Raw genomic sequence first — 23,461 nt, forward strand, 5'->3', positions numbered from 1 at the left:
GATTATACAGAATTTGGCATCCACGGTGAGAACCCGGTAGAAGAGTGAAAACGGGGTGACGTCGCGTTACAAGCTAGCGTCTTGCGCAGCGGATTTTTTTCTTGCTCATTAGTATGCGACAAAACAAAGCCACAAATGTCTTCAACCTTGACAGCGTAATCTTCGCCGCTGTTTCTTCCCAGTAGTGAGCGTGCGTTGTGCAGTTTGTACTCGTTCATAATGTCACGGGCTCCATGGTGTAGTTGCTTCGTATGACTGGTGCAATGCTGCATAAATGCTTTATGCGAGCTTTCTACTAGCAGGTGGCATCATGTTCACTTTCTATTCTCGTAATTAATATACAGCATGTCCCTTCTTCACGTCATTCACAGATGCTTCAGTGCTTAACCTATGAGATATGTACACATGAATTTGTGTTAACTATACGGCATAGTGTGACAGCATTCTCTTTTGTATAACCTTGTTAGAAGCCCCCAATGTGGGAGACCTGCGCGCCGTAAAACTGTCGTTAGTGATAGGAAATTATCGCGGTCTGTAAGCTCATAATTGGTATTATTATTATAACTTGTTAATACGACTGAACGAGTTAAAATTGTAGCTCACGAGAACAGCACCTATTCGAGGAAGTGCGCTGACATTTTTGTGTGAAACATGGCCAAACAAAAGGACACAGCGCACTCGCCACTCTAGAAGTGCGCATTTTCCCAATGCATGCGTTCCCGTGGGAAGCAGTGCAGCTTCCGGAAGGATGGTGCCATTCGCATTCCACGCAGCAGCTCCGGACAATGGGAGGACCGAGCCGGCGACAGCGTGATCACGCACACTAAGCAGGGCCAGATGACGTCCCTGGATGAAAGGATGGCAACCATAATATGAACACGGCTGCACTGAACCGTTCTTTTCTTTTTTTTGTAACTGAAGCTTGAATTTTGCTGACACCTGCTCTCTAGGCAGTTTCGAGGTAAACTGGACATATCGCGTCCCCATAAGACAAGTCTTGTTCATCAGATGGTGAGCAAAACCCTCGCGTGTACTTTGCCTGAAGGGATACTAACAATAAATTATAAATGCGTTGGAACTGATAAAGTACATAACCTAAAATATCTACTTTACTTTGTGGTGCGGTGATAGACTGATGGGGGCGAATATTGCGTGACATGACAAGGCAGGTCATTGTCAGATCCCGCATTTTTATGGTATCTTCTCTTATTCATGCTGTTGGGGCTATATGCTGATAATCTTAAAATGTAGGTTCAATCTTTCGCTCTTTTCGACTGCACTGTAGTCCGTATTTGCCGATAAATATTACAAAGTGAAAACCGTCAAAATGCGGCACTACACGGAGAACTCTTGTGCAATCTACAAGGTGGCGTCGCTACCTTACTTTAGTTATTGGGTCTTTTCTGGTGAATCATAAAATTTCTTAAAATAACAGTGGCCCTTCGATAAAGTTGTTCTCGAGAACGGTTTTTCATTCGCTGGACACCTTTGCTTCGCTCTCATTACCTCTACTTATTCACAGCACTATCATATACTAAATTATTTTTGTTTTCAATACGCGCCTCAGCCTACAGCAGTCCCATTCCCTCAAATCCAGACGCCTGCGGCACAATGCTTTCGAGCTATATATTCCACAACACCTTGGAGTGTGCTGAAACAGCCAACAAGGGTTAGAGCAAAACGAAAGTTGCTTGAATGTGGGTTGTGTGCGCGAATTTAAAATGCCTTAGTTCCTTTAGTTCCAAGCATATCGCATTGATAATATAAGGTTGTAGAGACGGTGAAGAATGGAGGGCGAAGGGGGCTGTGCATCTTAACAGTCACACAAGCAACCTGTTCCGACGGCCATTTCGGTACTGTTACGTATGCTACCTGTTGAAATTTTTGCAGGCCGATCTGATCCGGCCAGGACTAATCCTGTCAGGCATATAGCTTAGTAATGGTTATGTGCCTATCAGCGATGATCCACCTTGCAGGCGGGGAATCCTGCCGAGGACAAGACGAATCTATTTTGCATCATCACAATCTCAAACCCTACAGCGCTTTCTCAATTGTCTTGCATCTGGCGTGCATGGCCACTGCTTCGCACAACAGGCCTAGAGAGAGACAGAGATTACTTCCGACCAGAATCTGCGATAACAGCTAACATCTAAACTTTCAAACGGAAGTTCATTTATGGCGTTTTCTCAGCGCTTCGAGTCAGATCAGTGACACCGGCCGTCAAGCTGGGAAGCTGAACATCTTTAGCGTCACGGTAGTAAGCACCATGGAGCGCAGGTTCCCTGGTGACTTTTTTGGGTCTGTCACACACTCGAACCTTTTCTGCGGGCATAAAAAAGATGACCCGCGCAAAGGAAACAAGAAAACTAGAACACAATAAGAGACAAATAAGAGAAGCTTGCGCCATCATGCAGATCTGACGGGCGCACGCAATCGCGGTGATCGCAGCGGCGAGCATGAACAATCGCGGCAAAGAAAAGAACCTGTCGGGAGCGCCCGTGTCGTGCTGAAAAGGATGAGCTCGGTTTGCAGGCATGGCATGTCGGCACATCCGTGGAGAACGGCGTGAATCTCGGTTCTCACGGGAATAGGAAAATGCGGCATTTGTTGGAGGGAACGGGATGACGAGCGATCTGGCGCAGCGATGCGATCCGCACTTTATGCACGCAGATCACCATATATATATATATATATATATATATATATATATATATATATATATATATATATATATACATCATTTGCATCGTTTCGTGTGTATAGAGGGCCGTGTTCAGAAAAAGTCAGTCGTTGGACGACAAATAAATCGACAAACCAACCTTTATTTGCACGCATACTGACTGACCGCATCGCAACAAAGCATAGGATCGACCTTTCTTACCAAAAAAAAAAGTTCTAACGATGCAGCCATGCGGCTCTGTAACCGAAGGCGGCTAGAATTGTTCCACCCAGGCGGATATTCCTTTGAAACATTTTTAACAATGATTTATTACAAGGCATTTTTTGGGTCATAACAGGAACTTTGTGATGCATTCCAACCTCGCATAATTTCATGCCTCATCAATAAGTAAAATGTGCAATAGCGGAACTATATTTAGGTCTCTACGCACAACAGTCCGATGTTCTAACACTTGAACAATTCATGGATGCTTCTATATCACTAGGGGCCGGAAGCGCGCAAGTTCCTCTTTTCATTTAACCACAGACTCGAGAAGGAAACGTACCAATAATTCATTTCGTCGCTGTCTGTTGCGTGCGTCATGGCGCATATGTCATACAGTTTCTTGTTAAAACCAGAGAATTATGAAAACGAGAACAGACAGACGAGCCCACCGAAACTGCCTTTTCAGCGCAGCAGAAGCGCCACGCCAAGGCGATGAGTTCTTGATTTGATTTCGCGTTCATTTTGGTGTTAGGAGTGTTTTCTTAACCGAGCAATCTACATAAATTTATCCGTGACCTGAAGCTGGGAAGTTCGGCGCCCTCTGCAGCTGAAGATCGTAAAAACTAACAAGGCGTGACCAAAGCGCACGCTCGGCGCAGCGGCTGCGCAATGGTTCTTCCTATAAGCAGGCGAGGATGAAGCGACACGCAGGGGCATCAGCTGGCAACGCAAGACTAGGAAGTTTCGTTGGCCATTTTTTTTCTTTTGTTCTTTTCGCTACGTGCTATTATGGCCCGAGGTGCAAGAGTCAGAGGTCGAGCAGCCAGAGCACATGTGGTTCCTGGTTGTTGTTTATGTCTTCAGCTGAGCGCTTCGCTTTGGAGCACGAAGAATGCAGGCTCCCCGGAACCAGTCTCTCGGATGTGCACTTGCGGGCGAAACTGTATCCTTCATGAATTTTGAGCATCAGTTCGTTTCTTCAAGTTTATGCCAGCTGCTGAGGGAGTTAAGGTGTCGGGTTGACTTTTGTTGCGGGTTTATATCCTGGCTTTGCTTCCGTGTCTATATTGGCTTATACTGAAGTCGTTCTTTCCTGCTCCAAAGCTTGCTACATGATTGATATTTTTAAAACAAGTTCCCAGATAGAATGTACTGGCTCAAAGAGAATGTTCGATTTTCCCACTCTTAATATGCGCTTTGTATGACTATGACCACGTTATCTGTTGCACAGAGCTGCTATTACAACGCTTCATCTGCAAACGACCTTCAAAAGCATTTAGAAATGCCATACACGACCACGGCCAAACTTTTATTTCTAAATTCTTAACTGTCATTAGTGCACCTATAGTTGTTTCTGCGCAGCTTAATTTGTCGAAGTACCGGTGGACATTTAGCTATACATGCCGCCTTCCTGCTTGAAATGCATTACGTTTAGGATATGCGGATGACTATTGGTGGCGTCAGCGTATAGGGCTCTGCACTGCTGCGATAGCCTACCGCCACTAATAGGTGCTCCAGCATTTCTCAGTATGCTACGGTAGGTATATTGAGAAAATTTCCAAGATTTTGAACACATGGTACCAATTCATTCAAGCATCATAGAGCAGGCGTATTGGGCTACAACAAAAATATACTAGTTAGTTTGATTATATGGCTGCACGCCTTGCTGACTTGTTAGGCGTTTGCTAACGGAGTTTTGCGCGCAGAGCCCCAGCTTCTGCATGTAACTTATAAGGAACATCGTATAACTCAAAATCGTGCAAACCGCACTCGCATTCTCAGCAGCGGCACATCTGCGATGTACACGATGGAACTCTGGGTGAAAGGGATAAGATTGCACTTGGCGTCTGTCTGCCCGTCCAGCAGTGGCTGACAGCCCATGAAGCCAACAGCGGCATTGGTGTGGAACGTAGGCAGGTGACACGTGACGACGGTTGCGGGCTATCCGACTGCCCAGCGGAGATATCGTCTGAGTCGTGTATATAAACTGGACATCCATCGAAATATCAGCAACCTGCGTACTCTAGGCCAACTTCAGAGAAAAGCTCTAAATTACATTACAAGACACTTTGAGGATTGGTTAGTACCAACACCACGTTCAAACTATGGGAAACAATGCCTTAAATAAATAATACCAACACTGTTAAATTACTATAATTCGATCCGATTTGATCTTTTTACGTCATCATCCGAGGAACTGAAACTCAAGTATACTGTTTCGGTGTAATATCTGGTAGCGTTATGTATCTGTATTTTGCCATTTGTTTCTTGACATGAAGCAAAGTGTGAGTGAGAAACATGTCAGTGAAGTTATGTATGCAGCTATATATATATGTATCTATATGCGCGTATATGTATGTGCGCATATATTATGCTGCTTCCCTGCAGAAACAGGGATTGTAGACACGTCAAGCATTTGAATGATAGGTTTTTTTTCTACAGTCCCTTCATCTGTACATGTACAGGATGGCAAATAAACAATTTCAATTTCAGCTAAGCGATAGCACAATAGCAATGACACTTCGTGGTATTGTATTTAGTACCGATGGCAATGAAGGTACATGGAAACAACGTGAAGAAAGCACGGAATACAAGAAAGCAGTGCAAACAGTGTCTTTGCTCCAAGCTTAAGCTTATGGCATGTAGGCATATGGAGGAGGAGGAAATCAAGAGGTGAAAGGCGGAGAGGTTAATCAGATTAAGTGTCGGGTTGGCTACTCTGCACAGTGGGATGGCGTAAGGGCAGAAAAAATAAAACAACAAGAGAAGCTGAAAAAAAGACAAAAAAAGAGACGCATCAGTTCCCACATTCTATAGTTTTCTAATGAGTTCTGCTTCTTTTAAAAAACACATTAGCGCTTTTAAAGCAGTTCGTGCCGACGTCGGCTGGGACCACGGCCCAAGAATTTTGGCTTCCCTAAGGGGACGGTTGTCAATTGTGTCTAGCGTGGGGCTGAAGTTTTAGTGCTGCGCACTAAACCGACGACAATCACACAGAAGGTGCGTTATCACCTCTTTGCACCCGCAAGTTTCTCAATCTGGACTTGTGGCCATACTGATAAGGTAGGAATACGCCTTAGTAAAAGCGGCTCCAAGCCATAGGCGACAAATGAAAGCTACCTCCCGTCGTGGTAAGCCATGTGGAAGGCGGAGCTTCAGTGCAGGATCCAGGGAACAAAGGAGCCGATTCCATTGGGCTAGCGTAAGCTAGCGAGCAAGCGCACGGAGCGTTCCCGCTGCGTCTGTTCTTGACATCTGGATAGTGACGCAATTTACACTGGTATGTGAAGACTGAGCGGCTGCGTCTGCTTGCTCGCTTGCAAGTATACCGCAATGACTCGGCAACTACTGAAATACGGGTAAATGACAAAGGACACGACATAGGTATATGAATGTACAGAAACACACCACAGTGCAGCAGCGCATCAAGTAACGCCGAGACTATCACTTCGCATACAAAGGCTGCTCTCAGAGCAATAGATAAAACTCGCAAAGAAGCAGAAGGACGCGGGATGGTGCGGGATATGCCTACAACAGAGGTGGGACCTTGGGAAACAGCACTGAATTAGAGATCGTTGAGACTGGCGCTAGAAGACAGAACAAGAAAAGTCAATCATTCTGGAGAACCCATGCACAGTGGAAATCATTGTTAGCAGATAGCTCTGGCTATGGAGCGTTGTTTGGGATTTGTGCAATGCATCACCAGGTGGAGCAACGTCTTCGTGTAAATCAAGTCGTAGTGTGTGTGACGCGAGCGCACGTGTTCTTGATGGCAGCAGCAGACAACAGCCTCGTTTCTAACGATTGTAATATGGTGACGGCATGATCACGGCGGTGGCCGTTGACGCCAATTTATACTTGGCAATTGCTGGTTTTTGCATCAATATTTAACGGACGTAAGCGAGAGACGAACTGGTTCCCACATGATCTGCGCCTATGTGTTATATAATCGTACGTACCATGTCTATGTCATATGGTCTATGTTAAAACGAGGATGACATTTCTACTCCGGTCAAGAAATGGTGAAACATGATGAACCTGAGTTCATCATGTTCATCACATGAAGGCGGTGCAACGTAGCACAGTTTCTACGCAGCATTAGCTACTTCAAGGTAAGAAAGATAGGAAAAATACTGGGATGATTTGAAGGTACTGGGAAAGTGGTTCGATCTCGAACACAGTAGAGTCTAACAGTGCCTCAAAGCGCGAGCTATTGCGAGTAAATAAGACAAGGAAGTGGTACTGGACGCAGGCGCCAAATTTTTCAAAGAACTGGCTGGCTTGTAAACAAGAGCAGTATGCGTGCGATCGTCGCCTAATGTATAGAGCACCGGGTTGCTTTTCTCGACGACAGAGGTTTGATTCTGCCATCGGTCAGATTATTTTCGCTTGATTTAACCTATGTGAGAAAGGAACTACCTACCAGCATATCTAGCTACCTGCCTGTCTTCATATCTATCTACCGCAGAGTGCCTAGAAAAAAGAAAAAAAAATGTTTTGCATTAAAACAAGTAGATACTGGAGTCGAGGTGGCGTTAATGCTTCATACCTGTCAAAATGTCGCCCATAAGAAGAAAGTAGGAAATCTGTAGATACGGAAAGCTGACAAACTAGTTAGAACCTAAGAGCGGCAGTCACCATGGCGAGCGAGAGACGCAAAAAGTCATTAAAAGCTCTCCACCGTCATCATATTTTCGCGAAACAAAACGTCTTCTGTGTCCCTATGAAATGCTTTCCTTGAAGGATATCACGAGGAATAGGTAGAGCCTACCTGGTATCTGCAGTTGCACTCTTGCAAGCACCAGGCTAGCATTAGTCCAAGGTATACTCTTAGAGTCAAGATAGTCAAGGTAGTGTTGCAACATGTAGCTATTGCCATTACCTCTATATTACACTATGCTTGCCGCAAGACTCTTCATGCGGCGCATCCGGCCAGCAGCATTGTGTGCTCCGCAACAACACCTACGCCGACACTGCAAATGCGTATAGTGCGGGTGAGGATGTGCACGCTTAGTGTGCGTTTCTTCTTTGCACAACTGACCAGATGACGGTCATATACCGTCCCAAAATAATAGCCGTAGCGTTAGCAAGACGGGAAAAAAGAAATTGACAAAATAAAGGTAGCCTTCGTCCTGTCCGGACCTATTCTTGAATCCATCCTGTTCAAGCCACGTTAATGGCTTTGTGTACGGACACACTAACCCACCATCAAGATCTTCTCATATGATGCACGTACAGTGGCCCTAAAATACGGCCAAGTTAGCGATAACTTCAATCTGACAATGTCTGTTCTTCAAGGCTCGGTCCGATCGGTTTCGCCTCCTAACCAGGTTTTTCTCCTGCTGAATGTGAAACCTGTTATCCACCACATGTTCTAGGCGTGCGCGAGCCATACGCTCGTCCGCTTGCAGTCTCAAATTACCCACAACTACCGCCTGCCTTTTTGCGACGTGCTTGGAAGCGTGAGCTTTCTCCGCCCCATGAGTGCGCGCTCTGTAGCCGCATCTTGAAAGAATAACAAAAAAGTTTCCGCAGTTTCACCCGAAAGGCGAAGCATCAATTGCGATAGCAAATTTGTAGAGAGCTATACGGAGTAATGATAGTGGCTTTATCACCTGTATAAACTTGGACATGCAGCAGCACCGGCAACACGCAGAACTGTTGTCGACGCCGTCGCCGTTTTGCCCGCGTTCGCACTAAGCTCGTGCGGCGTTAGTGACCGTTGCCGGAGCCTCTGGGGGCGGCTCGGAGGTTTTCGACATCAGAGCGGGACACTCGTCGAGCTGCGTCGGAAGTCTTTACCACCTTCTCGCCTCACACCGTTTTTATATTAATACGCACTTGGTGCCGCAGCTAAACGTCGCCTCTCTTCCCTCCCCCTCCCCCCCACGGCCTTTCGCGCGTCGGAAGAAGGCGCGTTTGCTCTACATATATGGTGATTGTAAAGGAGGAAAGAGACGCCTACTTCTGCAGCCCTTAAGGGAGCGCTGCGCAGAACGCGCGTTTGTTTTCCACCGTGGGTTCACTCCCGGTGAAAGCGCGCGTCCCTCGCGCCCTTTCATTCGCACATACAGCGTTCGGCGCGCGGCGACGATTTCATCTCCATTGACGTCATACGGAACCTCACGGTGACGGCGACGGCAACGACGATGGCGATGCCGACGGCAGAATTCTGCTTTGGAGTGCCCATATAATTGCTATCGCAATAAAAGAAGAAATAACAGAAACTTCAGCCGAGACCACCTGCGATCGCTTTATGGCCTGATTTGTACTTCTCCTTCATACATACGTGCGAGAGAGAGACAGGGACTGTGTCTATAACCACAGAGCACTGCGTGGAGAACACGACGGCCATTGACACATACCATTGTTCACTTGACAGCTAGTAAATGACGCAGGCCATGTAATGCGTAGGATGGGCAGGCCATGTATGCGTAGGATGGATAACCGGTGGACCATTAGGGTTACAGAATGGATACCAAGAGAAGGGAAGCGCAGTCGAGGACGGCAGAAAGTCAGGTGGGATGATGAGGTTAGGAAATTCGCAGGCGCAAGTTGGAATACGCTAGCGCAAGACAGGGGTAATTGGAGATCGCAGGGAGAGGCCTTCGTCCTGCAGTGGACATAAATATAGGCTGATGATGATGATGATGATGATGAAATGACGCATAGCAAGGAGGAAGAGAGTGATTTTCATGATAACTGATGATGATGATGATTTATTGGCATCCCCTTTGAAACGGGGCGGCGACAGAGAGTCGCCTATAGCCTGCTTGATTTAATCAGGTATACTATACATGCTCTTTATCTAGCATTTTTGTATACCTCTCATTATTCTTTTCCTTTTTTTTTCAAAAATTTACCTTGTACCGCTACCTATGATTTTAAGAGATCAGGTCGTATCCATCTTTTCCCAGCTTTTTTTCCACCAGTACTCTAATCGTCTCCTGCTTATCTCTACGGCTGATCTGTTGATGTTTCCTTCCACTTTAAACCCAAGCGCTTCTGGGAGTTGCACGTTACCTACGGTTCTCGCTGGGTGGATCCCGTCGCATTCCAATAGGATGTGCTGAGTGGTCTCTGGATCTTTACTGCAGCATACACATGCCTCATCTAGTTCCGAATATTTGCTCCGGTATGTTTTGGTCCTTAGGCAACCGGCTCGAGCCTCAAATAGCAAGGCACAGCCCTTTGTCTTATCGTACAGATTTTCCCTTCTAATTTCTTTCTTCTCATTCTTGTAAATCTCCATTGACCTTTTTGTTTCCATTCTTTTCATCCAATTCACGGTCCCTATTTCTCTCACATTCTTTCTGATGACTCAATCCTGATTGTCTATTTACAGTTTCGATTATCCTGTACTTGGTTACTTGGAAACTGGAGAGGTTGGCGAAGCGACAGGCTTTGCATGATAGTTTGGCGTAGCAGGTGATGAAGAATGAAAGATTGAGTGAAAATAAATGAGGAAATAATACACACACAGGCAAAGAAATCCGAAATGACCTAGCACACAAATGCAAGTTATTTAAATAGCCGGAAAAAGGAATTTATTCTATAAGAATGTTAGAAGCGCTTCATTAGTAGAGACCGCACAACACTACAATCCAATAACGCCCCGCAACACAGACGCCTAACAATACAAGGCCACAAGGTGTGAATGCTCGTCAATGCCGCTAGTGGGACATCAGTCAGGCCTAGAGCACTTAACACAAAGCAGTGCTTGACATAAATGCGTAATGTCATATCTGGGAGAGTTGTGCATGAGATTAAGACCTGGGCTGTGTAACAAAGGACGACTCAATGAAGAGAGAAGAGGGTTTGGGGGGAGGGGGTACGCGATTTTAAATGTGCTGCACAAAAGGTGCCGCGCAAGAGGGTATGGAATTTACTATCAGTTTCCGTGACCACGTTCGGAGGCAAGTTATTCCAATCTGATGATCGTGGAATGAAAGACGGCGAAATCTCATTACAAACGCATTATAAGCTTTAGTTTGCGCGTGTGATCACATCGAGAAAAGATCACTGTCGGACAAAAAAAAAAACATTATTAAGTGAACAGGTATAATAAAGCTTTATTATACCTGTTCACTTAATAATGTTTTTTTACTACTAGTGTATGAAATAGCCAATTGCGACTGATGTGACGGCAGTACATATCCCCATTCTGCGATCTTTGCAGTGCTGTTACTATAGGGTAGCGTTAGTAGCCAGGGAAAATTTAATTGAACAGCGCGGTTTATTATTATATAATAATATATTGTCTTTTCTGACCTGCGTAACTATAATATGCTGCGATAGCAGTGACTACTACTCGCCCGGTAGACTGTTGCCTTTGGCACCTGGACGGCCTTGATATGTAATGGCGGGGTTTCATGAAAAACTAAGGAAAAGTCAGTACAATTACGGAGCCATGCTCCAAGGAGAAATTGGGCTAATGGGGCAATGTATTTTCAACAAGGATGCTTTGAGGAGCGTTGCGAGTTAGAAGAGAACCGTGTATTAGATGCTGGCGTTATATATGGGAACAACGACCACAGTGTTTCCACTTTCTGCGTCCACAGGTACCCGCGGGAGAAGGCTCGGTCATCGATATCGCCGCCAACAGACCTTTATGTACGGCATTCAGGCAAGGGATGTCTCTCTCCCATCAAAAGCGAATGCCGCAGATGATGGCCCCCACGCGGCTAAAGCAGGAGCCAAATTTTAAAGAACTCTAGCGAAATCGCCGAATCACGACGTCCACATCGCACGGACCCACCAACGTGCGCGGCCAAGTGTCAAACAACAGAGAATGAGCGGCCGTGTAATGCGCCACCGACGTCTTTGAACTTGCTCGTATGGGCACGCGCACACACGCACACACGAGCAGCGGTCCGTGCGGTTCGGGAGCGCGCAGCTGCGAGACGTGGCCTTCGGCCGTGGACGGAGGCCCTCCTCTATACAGACGCTCTCCAGCTTTCTTCTCGGTCTTCGACGCGAACAGCACGGAGCCTCCTCGAAGTGTGGGTGGAAGAGGAGGAGGAAAGCGATGCTCCAGATGGACACCTGCGGAGATCCAAGCGTGCTTCCTCTTGTAGCCAGCCACCGGCTGGCTTGCTGGCGCTGCGCGGCTTATGCTCGGCGCCGACTCGCTCGTCCCCTCGTTCGGTTTCTGCGCTGGCACGTTCGATGCACGTGGTCGCGTACGTACACGCTTTGCGGAGCTCGCGCAATGCACCTGTTGAAGTAATAATGGACGGATGTGTGGCGTTCTCCTTTCTTCAGCTTGTAAGCCCGTAGACGATGTAAGAACGCTGCGCTCGGGTTGGCAGGGTTTCTGACCAGCGCGAATCTTTGCGCGGTTTCCCTGAATAAGCGTATTATGATCATAGCGATCTTTCTTCATGCACCTCGTCGACTTTCTGGGAAAGAATACCTACTGCAATATATCAAGAACCATCTCGCGGTCTCTCTCTCTCTCTCTCTTGAGAAAGCTTGCTCATTCGATGACGGCCCACCTTTACTTGAAGAAGATGCCATTGTAATATCAAGCAGCGTGTCACTCAAGTGATCACGTGGGAGTTTGCACTAAAACAATTTTCAATACAGAACGCGTGATTTCATTAGGAATTTTGTAGAACTTTGAATGCCTTCCCCATGTGAAATCTATGTTGTGTACGCTCGTTACTTTTGTAGAGCTCTCAAACATTCTGCTCAATATTAGAATACAAATTGGGTTTATTTCGGTCATCTTGAATGCCAGATTAAGTGCAGAAATTGTGGCTACTTCACGGAGTTGTAGATGAAGATCTCATGCCTCTACTCACCCATTCTCTAGTTGTCATTATCTTCCTTGCCTTAATTGCGTGCGGTCGACAATACGCTAACCTAACAGGAGCATTGCTCAACTTCAGCATAATTTAATAGGTGGTACTTAGCCTAATGTTATCGTTGAAAAGAGTGATTACAGAAAAGAATAGAATAAAACGGCAATTTACCAACTGCTCAATGTAGCAGTAACAAAAAAACACGCACTCTGCTGCCTTTGATAAATGGAACACAATAGACAAAGTACGAGACAAAGCACCTCCGAGTACCTAGTTTTTTTTAGAAAGACGCACACCATGGCCTAAGTTGTCTTCATGCACGATGCGAAATATTAGCTCATTAAGGCGTGTTGCGCGTTGTACAATGACTACCAATCTACCTCAGTTCTCAACTTCTAAAATGAAGTAGCGACAAGTATTGTCTTTTACGATGCCAACGAATCAATTAAGCAAGGCCTCAGCTGCTATAGCGTTGGCCATTCCGGACCGTATACGGGATGCGGCCCGTACCGTTGCACCTGCAGAAAGTGCTTCAGCGTCATCCCCGTTTGCATCCATTTCCATTTCCGGCAGACTGTCATGCCACCAGAACCTCCTCGTCCTGCTTCGCGAAAAGAAGGAAGGCACGGAATACATCAACCGAACCGGAGCAGGCACGCACGACTTTCATGAAGCTGTCCCGACTGCGGGGACGTCCTCAAGACTCCCTCACGGGTTCGGTATTTCTTCCACGCGTCCATCTCGGTTCTCCATTCTAGCGAAAGCCCGTCGCCGCCCCCGCTGCTAAACGGGGCGTCCCAGCTTCTCTTTTTAATTTGAGCCAGGCGTCGACACGGTCCGCAGCCGGTCAACCGGAAGGGGCGACACCTTGTCCCCGCGCTCCCGGCGGTGTGACCACCGCTCGCCGTCCGGCGGTGGCTGCCCGTCTCTTCACGGTCGGCGCGGACCTTATGCGTATACGCCAAGCTGCGGCCACGGCTGTGACTTCGGCGCGCTGGCCATGCGGCGTCGTGGTCTCCGGTTAACGCGAAGCGAAGAGACCGTTTCGCGTTACGCCTTCGCACATGGCCCCCACGGTGAAGCACGCGCGTGCAGGGCTCAATGAGCGCGTGACGCAGGTGGCGCGGGGGTCTGGCTTGCAGGCTGGTGCCGCGTCCCATCCGGAGTTATTCTTCGTCTTTTTTTTTTTCTTAGCCTGGCTAACTGAGGCTTTCGCGAGTATTTGAGCCTTGCAGCCTAATTCAATCGTCATTGTCGACTTCAAGTGCCCGCCTCACATTTCCGCCTTTTATTCTTTTTTTATGAAATCGAAAGGACAGAGAGAAAAAGAAAAGGTGCACTGCACGAAAATGTACCTTAGGCGTCACCTGTCGTACCATATGTGAATCCATACCGTGACGTGTTCGGCAGACCGAAGCCTCTCGCACGCGCGAGCCATTACCGGTACCAGATTTCAGCGGTTCCATTGGCTTTATGACGCCGCGAGCCATATGGAATAAGGAGGGAAATTATTATTCTTTTTGACACTGAAATCTCTTGGTCTAGCTTTGAAACTTAGACAAGTATTGGTCGTAAGCCGTTAGAGGGGTCAGTTCCAGCCGCATCATTTGTAAATATACCTTTCTTAGATTAGCAAAATTAACTAAAAGTATTAGTATAGCCTTAATAAGTAGTTATGAAGAATTGTTCTATAAAAAATCAACTGCCTCTTTATTTCACAAAACACGAATATATTCATATCACGTGCAGCGAAAGCAATTTGCCGATTTCAGCGATTACTGCAGCTTTGAACTCATTTATTGCCACAGTGCAAGACTTTCGTAGTGAACAATGCTAGTTTGCACCCTCGCTCATGAAGAAGTGGCCCACGTGATCTGAGGTTAGCAAGACCAGGCACTGAACAAGGGGCTGACACAACGACACCTACAGATATCACAATGCCTGTTCGCTCTGCTTTATGACGCCATGCTGCTAGAGCCAAAATTGCCGTTGCCAAGCCCGGCGTTAATAAAGCGGTAATGTTAAAGTCACCGCGGCTTGCTCGACAGCATCGCCATTAGATTCTATGGCAGTCGGCCCTAGCAGCTTGACTGGCTCCGGCTCGCTCTGTCGTCCCCTTAAGTGTTATATCGGATCTCACAATGAGTACGAGCAAAGGAGGTGACCGAGCCAGTAGAAATCCTCGAAAACGAAAGTGGAACTGGCGGCCTAATGCTATTATAATAAATAATTTAAGACATCTGAGGATTGCTACTATTTTTTCCATGGCTCAAGAAAGCAAATAAGAGCAGGTAGTAGTGTGAGTCAAGCAGTTGCGGCATTTACATTAATCTCAGAACACAGTGGCCAACCGGACAAGGAGATGAACGGACGAATACAAGCGCTTACTCGCAAGTGTTCCAACTTGGCGAAAGCGAGCTGGTGCAGCATGTACAGCAGAATTTCCAGCGCCTGTAGGCTGCCGCCATGTTTTCGTTGTGGTGATGATGGCGACGGGACTGCGCGAAGGTTGAGGGTGGCAACGGGCCAGAGCGCGTTCGCAGGTGTCAGTCGCTTGCGATAATTGGTTTCTAAGGTGCTCCAGCCGTCTAATCGTCTCTCAATGCCGATAAGTGTGCCTTCTTTAATGCGATCCCATTTAAGATTTAGAAAAAAAATATGCCACTGAGGTAATTTAGCAAGAGCACCCTGCGGGACTATCTGCTTCAACGGACCTTCAGCGTGATCGGCTGCACTGAATTTCCAACGTCGTTCAGTTGGCCAAGCTTTCTCCTGCGAGATGTGCGCAACTATACACATATTTCTTGGGGCTTGAGTCACTGTATTAAAGATGTTAGATAACCTCTAATACACAATACTTTGATGTTTAAAGACAAGCATCAGATGCACGCCACACGCTACAGCCACATACGGCGGTGCATTTTTATCCAGCTTTGACATCTCGATCGTCGTATGCTCTTAGCATACGACATTCTCATTTAGTTCAATAAAGTTGCTTTCTATGTCTTGCACGCTGCACACAGTCGCAGGTAAAGCCCTAGATCATACGTGTTAACGTAAGACTGACACGAAACAAGTATCAGCAATATTTCGCACCCACAACGGCCACGCTCAGCAACCTAACCATTTAGAGGCCCAGTGCAGTGTGCACGAGATTAGGAGCATTACATTTTCTATCACGTGTGCAGCCTGTTGCAGGCGCTTTATTATTTTCGCCCTCGCAGTCAACAATTATTAATATTTTCTCCCTCGCAGGCAAGATGCACAATATCGCGTAGTTTACGACAACAAAACGAATACACAGCCGAGCTAGTTTACTTCGTTGGGCACTAAGTCTTCTCTAATTGAAGCCGTTATCCTATGGCGTCGTTTTTCAGGCGCCGTAGGAAACGTGTGCAGCAGATACACTCAACACGAACAAAAGCTTCTCGTGTCTCCGTGAACGTCGAACGCAGTGCTCTTGCATGACCATCAGTCGCTGGTTGTTGGTACAGCCCTCCAGACGAATAACCTTTGTGCATCACGATCAGAAGACGTGGTGAGAACACGTCTAAAGAAACAGCTCAGCAGGTGCGGCAAGAACACATCTAAAAACGCAACAAAACGCAAACACGCACCGCAAGTGCAGCCATTTTCTCCCGTATTCCGTAGTCACCGTAGCCCTCACCAGACGGCAAAACTTGGTGTCGAGAGTAGCGGCACATGTGACACTCGTGCTATGAGGCTATAAAAAATGTGGTCAATAGAGCCCGTCTTCTACAACAAAAACAAAATGTACAAGAAGGAAGGTATGGGTCTTTGCGTCCCATTGTTCGGATGGCGCATATGTACCCTTCCCCCTTTGTTGAAGATACCAGAGTAATCTGAAAACACGTCAATTGTCAAACGAGAATCAAACCATAAGCTCTTAGTGAGCCTTCTGTAACACTTTCACACAAAGAGCTATTGTTTCTGGGAGGAGGGGGAAGAAACTTTACTTAAGACCAGCACTAAGGCCCAGTAAAGAAGAGCGCTTGCTTCGGTAAGGCCGCTGATGATCCGCCGAGTCCGAGTGGAGCCAAGCACTCCAGGAAGAAAGGGGAGGGTAAGGGAAATAAGGTGAGGTATTGGCAGTGTTGCGTGAGTACAGGATGTCTTCTGTATCTGCCCTTATCTCCGGATAGTTGGGGCAGTAAGATGTGACACGTGCGAGGTGGTGGCGGGCCGACTTTGGTTGTACTTTAATTTGTATTTTGCTAAGTTCTTGCTATCAGACAAACGTTGCTCCTAATTTTTCTCTGGGATTGTGAAGTCGTGCATCTGCTTTCATATGCTTATTAAAAAAAAGACAGTTCAAAGTCAGCGCTTGCCATATTCTCTTGTTGGGTTTGTCCGGTTGCACGCTGTGCTTTCCAATACCATAAAACACCAATTGGCTCTTTTCCGTACCTTTTTTTACATGAATGTCGTAGTAGGATATTGCAGGATAAGCCATCGCATTTATTAAAGCTGATGCTAAAGCAAGACGTTTTCCCTTAATGCGCCCACCAAAAGTATCTTTGTGAGCTTGATTGGAAGTCGCTTCTAGAAAATTCGTGTCAAGGGTGAATTCAATATTCCCATCAGAGGGGACAGAGCGGAAGATGAAAGCCGGGGCATTGTTGGCCTCCTCTGACAGGTGAGTGACGATCGCTAAAGACTAATGCGAGATAATTTATGACGCTGCTGTACGAGCCGTTGAAGTACTGCGTACATTCGCTTGCATATCATATTATTATGATGTGGTAAGAAACGCATGCGATGCGCTTGCCTCATGTCTGAGTTCAGTCCGTTCTATCAATTCTGGCCTCTTACGTGCCAGAACCACGATCTTATTGTAAGGAAATTTTGACTACGTGGGTTTCTCTAAGGTGCACTCAGTGCACGGTACACACGCGTTTTCTTATTTTGCTCCCATAAAAACTCGGCCGCCGCGGCCGGTATCTAATCTCGCGACCTCGTGCTGAAGAGTGCAACGCCATAGCTACTAAACCACCACAGCGGGTTCAGTTCGCTATTCTCAGCATACTAAAATAAGCCAACATAGAATGCTAATGTGAACACTGTCAAATTGAGCCATATTGTCAAGTTTGTTATCCTGTCAGATCTGGTTGTCCACACAGAGCTCGGACGGCCTCTCCGATTGGCTCAAAAGCCTAAGATGGAAGAATTCCGTAACATGCGTGAACTTGACTGTGTCGATATTAACACCCACAAACTACATGAATTAGTCTATTTCGTGGTCTCCCTAGCCTAGATTATCAAGTTCCAAGCTTGGCGAACGCAACGGATAATGATGACGATAATAAGGATGATAATGATGACGTCTTTTTTTTTTCATTCGGTGTTCACCCGAAGAACCAATATGCGGACCTTAACAGTGGAGAGTTTTGAGAGGCCCTGGAAGCTTAACATCCATATAAAATTCAAGTGCGAGTCTAGAATGAACCGGTATGAACCTGCCGAACAATTAAAGAATAAAGTTTTCGCATAAACTGCTACTGAAAGGTCTTGCTGTGTCAAGTTCTATGCCCTGTTCAAGTGATGTCATACAGTACCATTTGTGTGCGTGCTCTTCCTCATCTATTATTCATCGATGCCTCTTCTGGACCACTTTGAGAAGCTTTCGCTATCAAGGCGTGTGGTGCACCTCAGTGCCCACCGGCTACCGCATTGCTTTGAACAAGAAAGAGATGGCATGTCCGAACGGCTCACTGGTTTTATTTTAACAGCGGACAGCCGCATGCGCTTCAGCGTGCGGCAGCTCGTGAAAAGTATACGAGATGATTGTGAGTTGTCATCGGCTAGGTGGATGAGAGACGTTTAAACAAATCGCATATACTATGGGCCATATTGACGCCTTTGAATTTGCAACAATATGGCAATGAGGCGTCATCGAGCAATCCACACGGCGAAAGGCTGTTCATGCTGACGCTATTTCGGGCTGCGCTTTAGCGTCTTATTACGCCTTGCTTTCTTTTATTGTGACACTCCAAGCGGATTTCGGCCATCGGCGTCGCCGTCGCCGACAGGTTCTATATAATGTCCAACGGCGATAAAATCGTCGCCACGCGCTGCATGCAGTATGCGAGAGTGAACTCGCGCGCTTTCAGGGAGAGCGAACGCACGGCGGAGAGCAAACGTTACGTCTTCCGTCTTGCGAGAGGGCGTAGTGGAATGGGAGGGAGGGGAGGGGAGGCGATGTTTGGCTGCGGCACCAAATGCTTATCTTGCGACCGGGCGCAAGGGGAGCTGGCGGCTGAACCTCCCAGGCGAAAGGAGGAAAGTGGGAAGGCAGCGCAGGAGAGATGGGGCGCGGCTTCTACTCTGCCAGCAACTGTGTACTTGTACTTTGCGCGGCTGAGGGCTGTCGCACACACCGTATCTTGAAAGCGATCTCCACACGGCTCTTACCTTTGTATGCGCTGTGCTTTCGCGGCTGAGGTTCCGTTCAAGCGATAGACCGCACGAACCTTCTCTCGCTGCTGCGGCCGCGCTTGCTCACGCCAGTGCTTTGACAGTGGTTGTCTGCGGTCATAGAGTGTGTTCTACTTAAGTTTGCTTGTGTGCGCTGACAGCAGGCTTGTTCATTCAGTTAGTAAGCGAATGTCTCCAAGTTTGTGCAGCTGATAAACTAATAGCCTTACTCCGTACAGCTCTCTACTTATTCGCTATCGCAATTGATGCTTCGCCTTTCAGGCGAAACTGCGACTTTTTCCTTTCGTTTTCGCGTGAATAGGCATAACAGACGAAATAAAGTTTAGACATTATGATGCATATGAGAGCAAAAAAGGCAGTTTAGCGTCTGAAATTAGGCAATAGTTTATAGCGGATTTCGGAGGCGTGCACATATGACTAACACTTGCTTCAGGCGACAATTTACGAACAAGTGAAAACAATAGGTATAACTTGATAGTGCAAGTAAGTGATTCTAGCGAGGACTTTGAAAGGCTCGGCATATACGTCTGTCCAAAAACATGGTTATCTCAAGAGTGAGTGCAGTGAGTCAGCAAAAGAGTGGGAGTGGGTGCACTGGTGCCGCTTTCTCATTCTTTCCACTTGTGATGACCCTTTTGACATCGAATACGATCCGGACTGCCCTTATATTATTGCCAACTTTTATGCGTGCACTTTTGTCGCAACCCACTTTTAGTCTTTTTCAAAATGGAGATTAACGAACACAATGAACAAAGGGTCGACCAATATAAAATGTCATCTGAAAGTGGACATGATTTCTTTAGAAGTTCATGATATGTTGCAGAAGGCCCTATTGAGAAAATACCCACAAACAACAAACTGTGTTCAAGTGGTCCAGCAGTCTCAAAATGACTATGAAGACCCCAAGCCCAATGCAATTAGATCAGGAAGCCCCTCCACCTCATCAGAAGATAAAAAACATCGATCGTGAGCTTACTTTTGTGCTCAGGGAAGCCTAATGACCCTTGCAAAGATATCAGAGCCACTTGGTTTTGGAAATTCACCCGTTCACCACATTTCGCCTGAAAGTTCAGAAATGAAAATGGTTAGTGGCAATAGGGTGCCGAAACTGCTGACTCTAGAGCACTGCAAAAAGAATGTTGCATTGCTTGGAGAACTTCAGATGACAGCAATGAATTCTTGCAAGGAGTCGTCATCAGCGATGAAACGTGAATTTAGGAATACGACACCGAGGTCAAATCGCAGACGAAGGAGCAGAAAAAGAAAAAAAATGTAGGCCAAGGTCAAAAGAGCAAAGTAAATACCAGTCATAACACTGCTTTTTGCTGTGGTAGTTGGTTGATACTTTCCGCAATGAGTTAGGACGCTAGCTAAAGGATGCAAATGGCAGACCCAGGAAAGAGCGTCACTCGCAACCTGTGGCTGTCGATTTTTCACTTCTAGTTCGCTCCGTAAGACATTGCTATAATGAAAGTCATGTGATCGCGTTTTTTGACTGCCTTGGAATTGTGCACCACGAATTTATACCTGAAGGTCGTATTGGCAACTTCAGCTTCTACGGAGAGATCCTGAATGGTCTGAAATAATGTGTGCGCCACGTGCTGGAATATGCACAAGGATTATGTCTCTGTGGTATCGCCATTGACAGTGCGTGAGTTGATGGCACGCAATTGCATCACTTTGCTGGAACACGCTGCCTAATCGCCTGATTAAACGCCCTGCAAGTTTTTCTTTGTAATCACTTGCTAACTGCCGGGGCTGGCTTTTCGAGGCTGTGTCGACAATTTAAAAAAAAAAACGACATCGCTGCTGAACCGCTTTACAAAAACGCTTACAATGCTGCATGCAGCAACGAAAGAAAAGGTGGAACTATTCTATTGTGCTCTAAGAGCGGGTTTTTTGAAGGCGGCCACATCGATACATCAGAAACTTTTAGAAATTTCTATTTTTTATACATCCTGCGTGACCATTCAGGACAGACCTCCTACATTGGGGCCCGCAGATGTGTAGATAGCGTGAGTGGCCGGCTCTGACGTAGGCCACCAATGGTTGCTGGGTTTAAGGTAGTGCGCCTCCATGGGCAGCCTATTATACATAATTTCACTGATTGTTTCTACAACCAAGGACATTAAGTCTAACATTCATTTAACAGGGTATATGCACTCGTCCATGTGGCTTGGCGTGAAGAACTAGCGCATGTTGTCAGCCTGCGTGCTTGATTTCACTGAGGCGTTCCCGAGTGCGTCAACGTCCTCATTCTATGCGCACACCCGGAAAAGCAAAAGGACTTGCCAACATCACCGCTCATTAAAAGCAGCGCGCGCAAGCCTGCATATCCATTAGGCCACGCATGCCACTGGGCCTACTATTACGGGTCCAGCAAGCCCCGCCAGAGGTCGCCCAATACACTGAAGCCGGTAGGTCGTGAGTTCTACACTGCAGTGGACTGCATCGTACTGTGACAATTGTAGCATTTGTAATAACTCACATTCTCGGGCAGCAAGCACGGTCCTGAAGAAAGACGACGGGAAGTTCTTCGTAATTTTTTTTTTCTAGTCAATGACAATTTTATATGTTGTTGTTGGAAATGATCGCGTGACAGAGTTCATCGCGTGACAGAGTTCTTGAACCGTTAAGTTTCACTGGTTTTTCTTTTATTTTAATCGGAATAAAATTATCACACTGCTATAAATGGTCAAAGACTATTAGCAGTTTACTTCTGCCTCAAAATCTAACCCTTTTTTGGTCATATGGAAGAAGTCTGGTTAACAATTGCCTTTTGCTTCCAGTGGAGTTGCCTAAGTTGCGATGCACCACACCTGGATCGTCGCGGATATTGAAAGACGAATTGGGAAGCCGGCTTCACGACAAGGCGTAATAAACTTGAAAGTAAAACTGAACGATCCTGAGGTGGTCTCCCAGGCGGTGAGAAAGGCGGCATCTTACATTGTTGGTGACAATAAATATGCCTTCGGTAGCAGCCAAAAACCACTGTACTTACTATTATTACTTAATTCTTATTACTGAGAATGAGTGCTTACACCTGTGGTTATCATTTCTTCAATTTTTATCGCATTTTATTCCGTGTCTTTATTTCACTTTTGTAACCGCATATTTATGTGCCTGTATTACGCGCCTGTTTCTCCAGGTCCGGTTTCTATTTTTTTTTTTCTTCTTTTGCTCTGCAACACTCTTCTTTTATTTTATACAGAACATCGTGTGGGTTCATGCACGAAATACAAGATGTTTGTTGTTTATGCTTATGTGCAAGCGCCGCACCAAAGCTTTGACTATACATTTCTAACTCTTTCCCTGTATTAATTGAATGCCGTCGAACTGTCGCCAAGAGGGCCGGGCTTCGTCAAGCTGTTACTAAGCAGCCTTTTCACAACTCCCCGTTCTTTCTCGGAGCTGAAATAAAGTTTTGATTTTGATTTTGCTCCGAATGCGGTACGGTTGCCAAGGCCGGTTAGCGAACCGGCGAAGTCACGCTTAGGAAGACGCCACTGCCCTCCAACACCGCGGCAGGGCATGGGAAAAGACCGCGGTAGGAAAGCTACGTGCACCAGCTTACACGACCAACGTGGTACACCTTTCCTCGCGCGTCTACGTCACGGATCAAAGAACGCAAACGTCTGGCTCGACTAGCAAGAAACAAGCCGCGCATGGTCCCTGTGCAGAGTCAATGATCGCTCGCCTTCCGACAGCGGGGACATGTCGCGTGGGAACCACGGTCACTTGCAGCCGTCTCTTCGTCCGAATGCAAACAAACAACACTGGCGTCTGCGTGCCTCTAACACGTGCCTCGTGCTCCACCCACCCACACTCCTTGCCCACCGTGTTCCCTCCCTACGGCCTACCATCACCGCTACGCGCATATACGTCACCGGACCAGGCACGAAGCCCGGGCTGCGGGGAACATGCAAAGACAAAGCAAAGGAAACACAAGTAAAACGAGAGAGACCTGGGATGGGAAGCCGTACGCTGCGACGCGTAGCCGGCCACGGTCCGCTGAACGCCGCACACCTGCCGGGATTTTCGAAGGCACCTGTGCCCGAAAGACTCCGCGGGTCTCATGCGTTGCCATCGGCTTCGCTCTCACCAACGGGAACCGCATTTCTGAGGACTCCTTAGCGCTACTGCAGAGTATTCGGTGCTTGCCTTGCACGGCGTATTGTGTTTGTACGCAGAGATGAATATCTACTGAATATTTCGGCGAGTGGCACTTGCCTTCAGCGCTTTTTAAGTCTCAGTTTGGCAAAGCGTCTGTTTTAGCGTGATCAGAAAAACTACAATAAAAACGAAAGACACGGTT

The sequence above is a fragment of the Dermacentor silvarum genome, chromosome 10 (genome assembly GCF_013339745.2).
Source record: "Dermacentor silvarum isolate Dsil-2018 chromosome 10, BIME_Dsil_1.4, whole genome shotgun sequence".
Classification (NCBI taxonomy): domain Eukaryota; kingdom Metazoa; phylum Arthropoda; class Arachnida; order Ixodida; family Ixodidae; genus Dermacentor; species Dermacentor silvarum.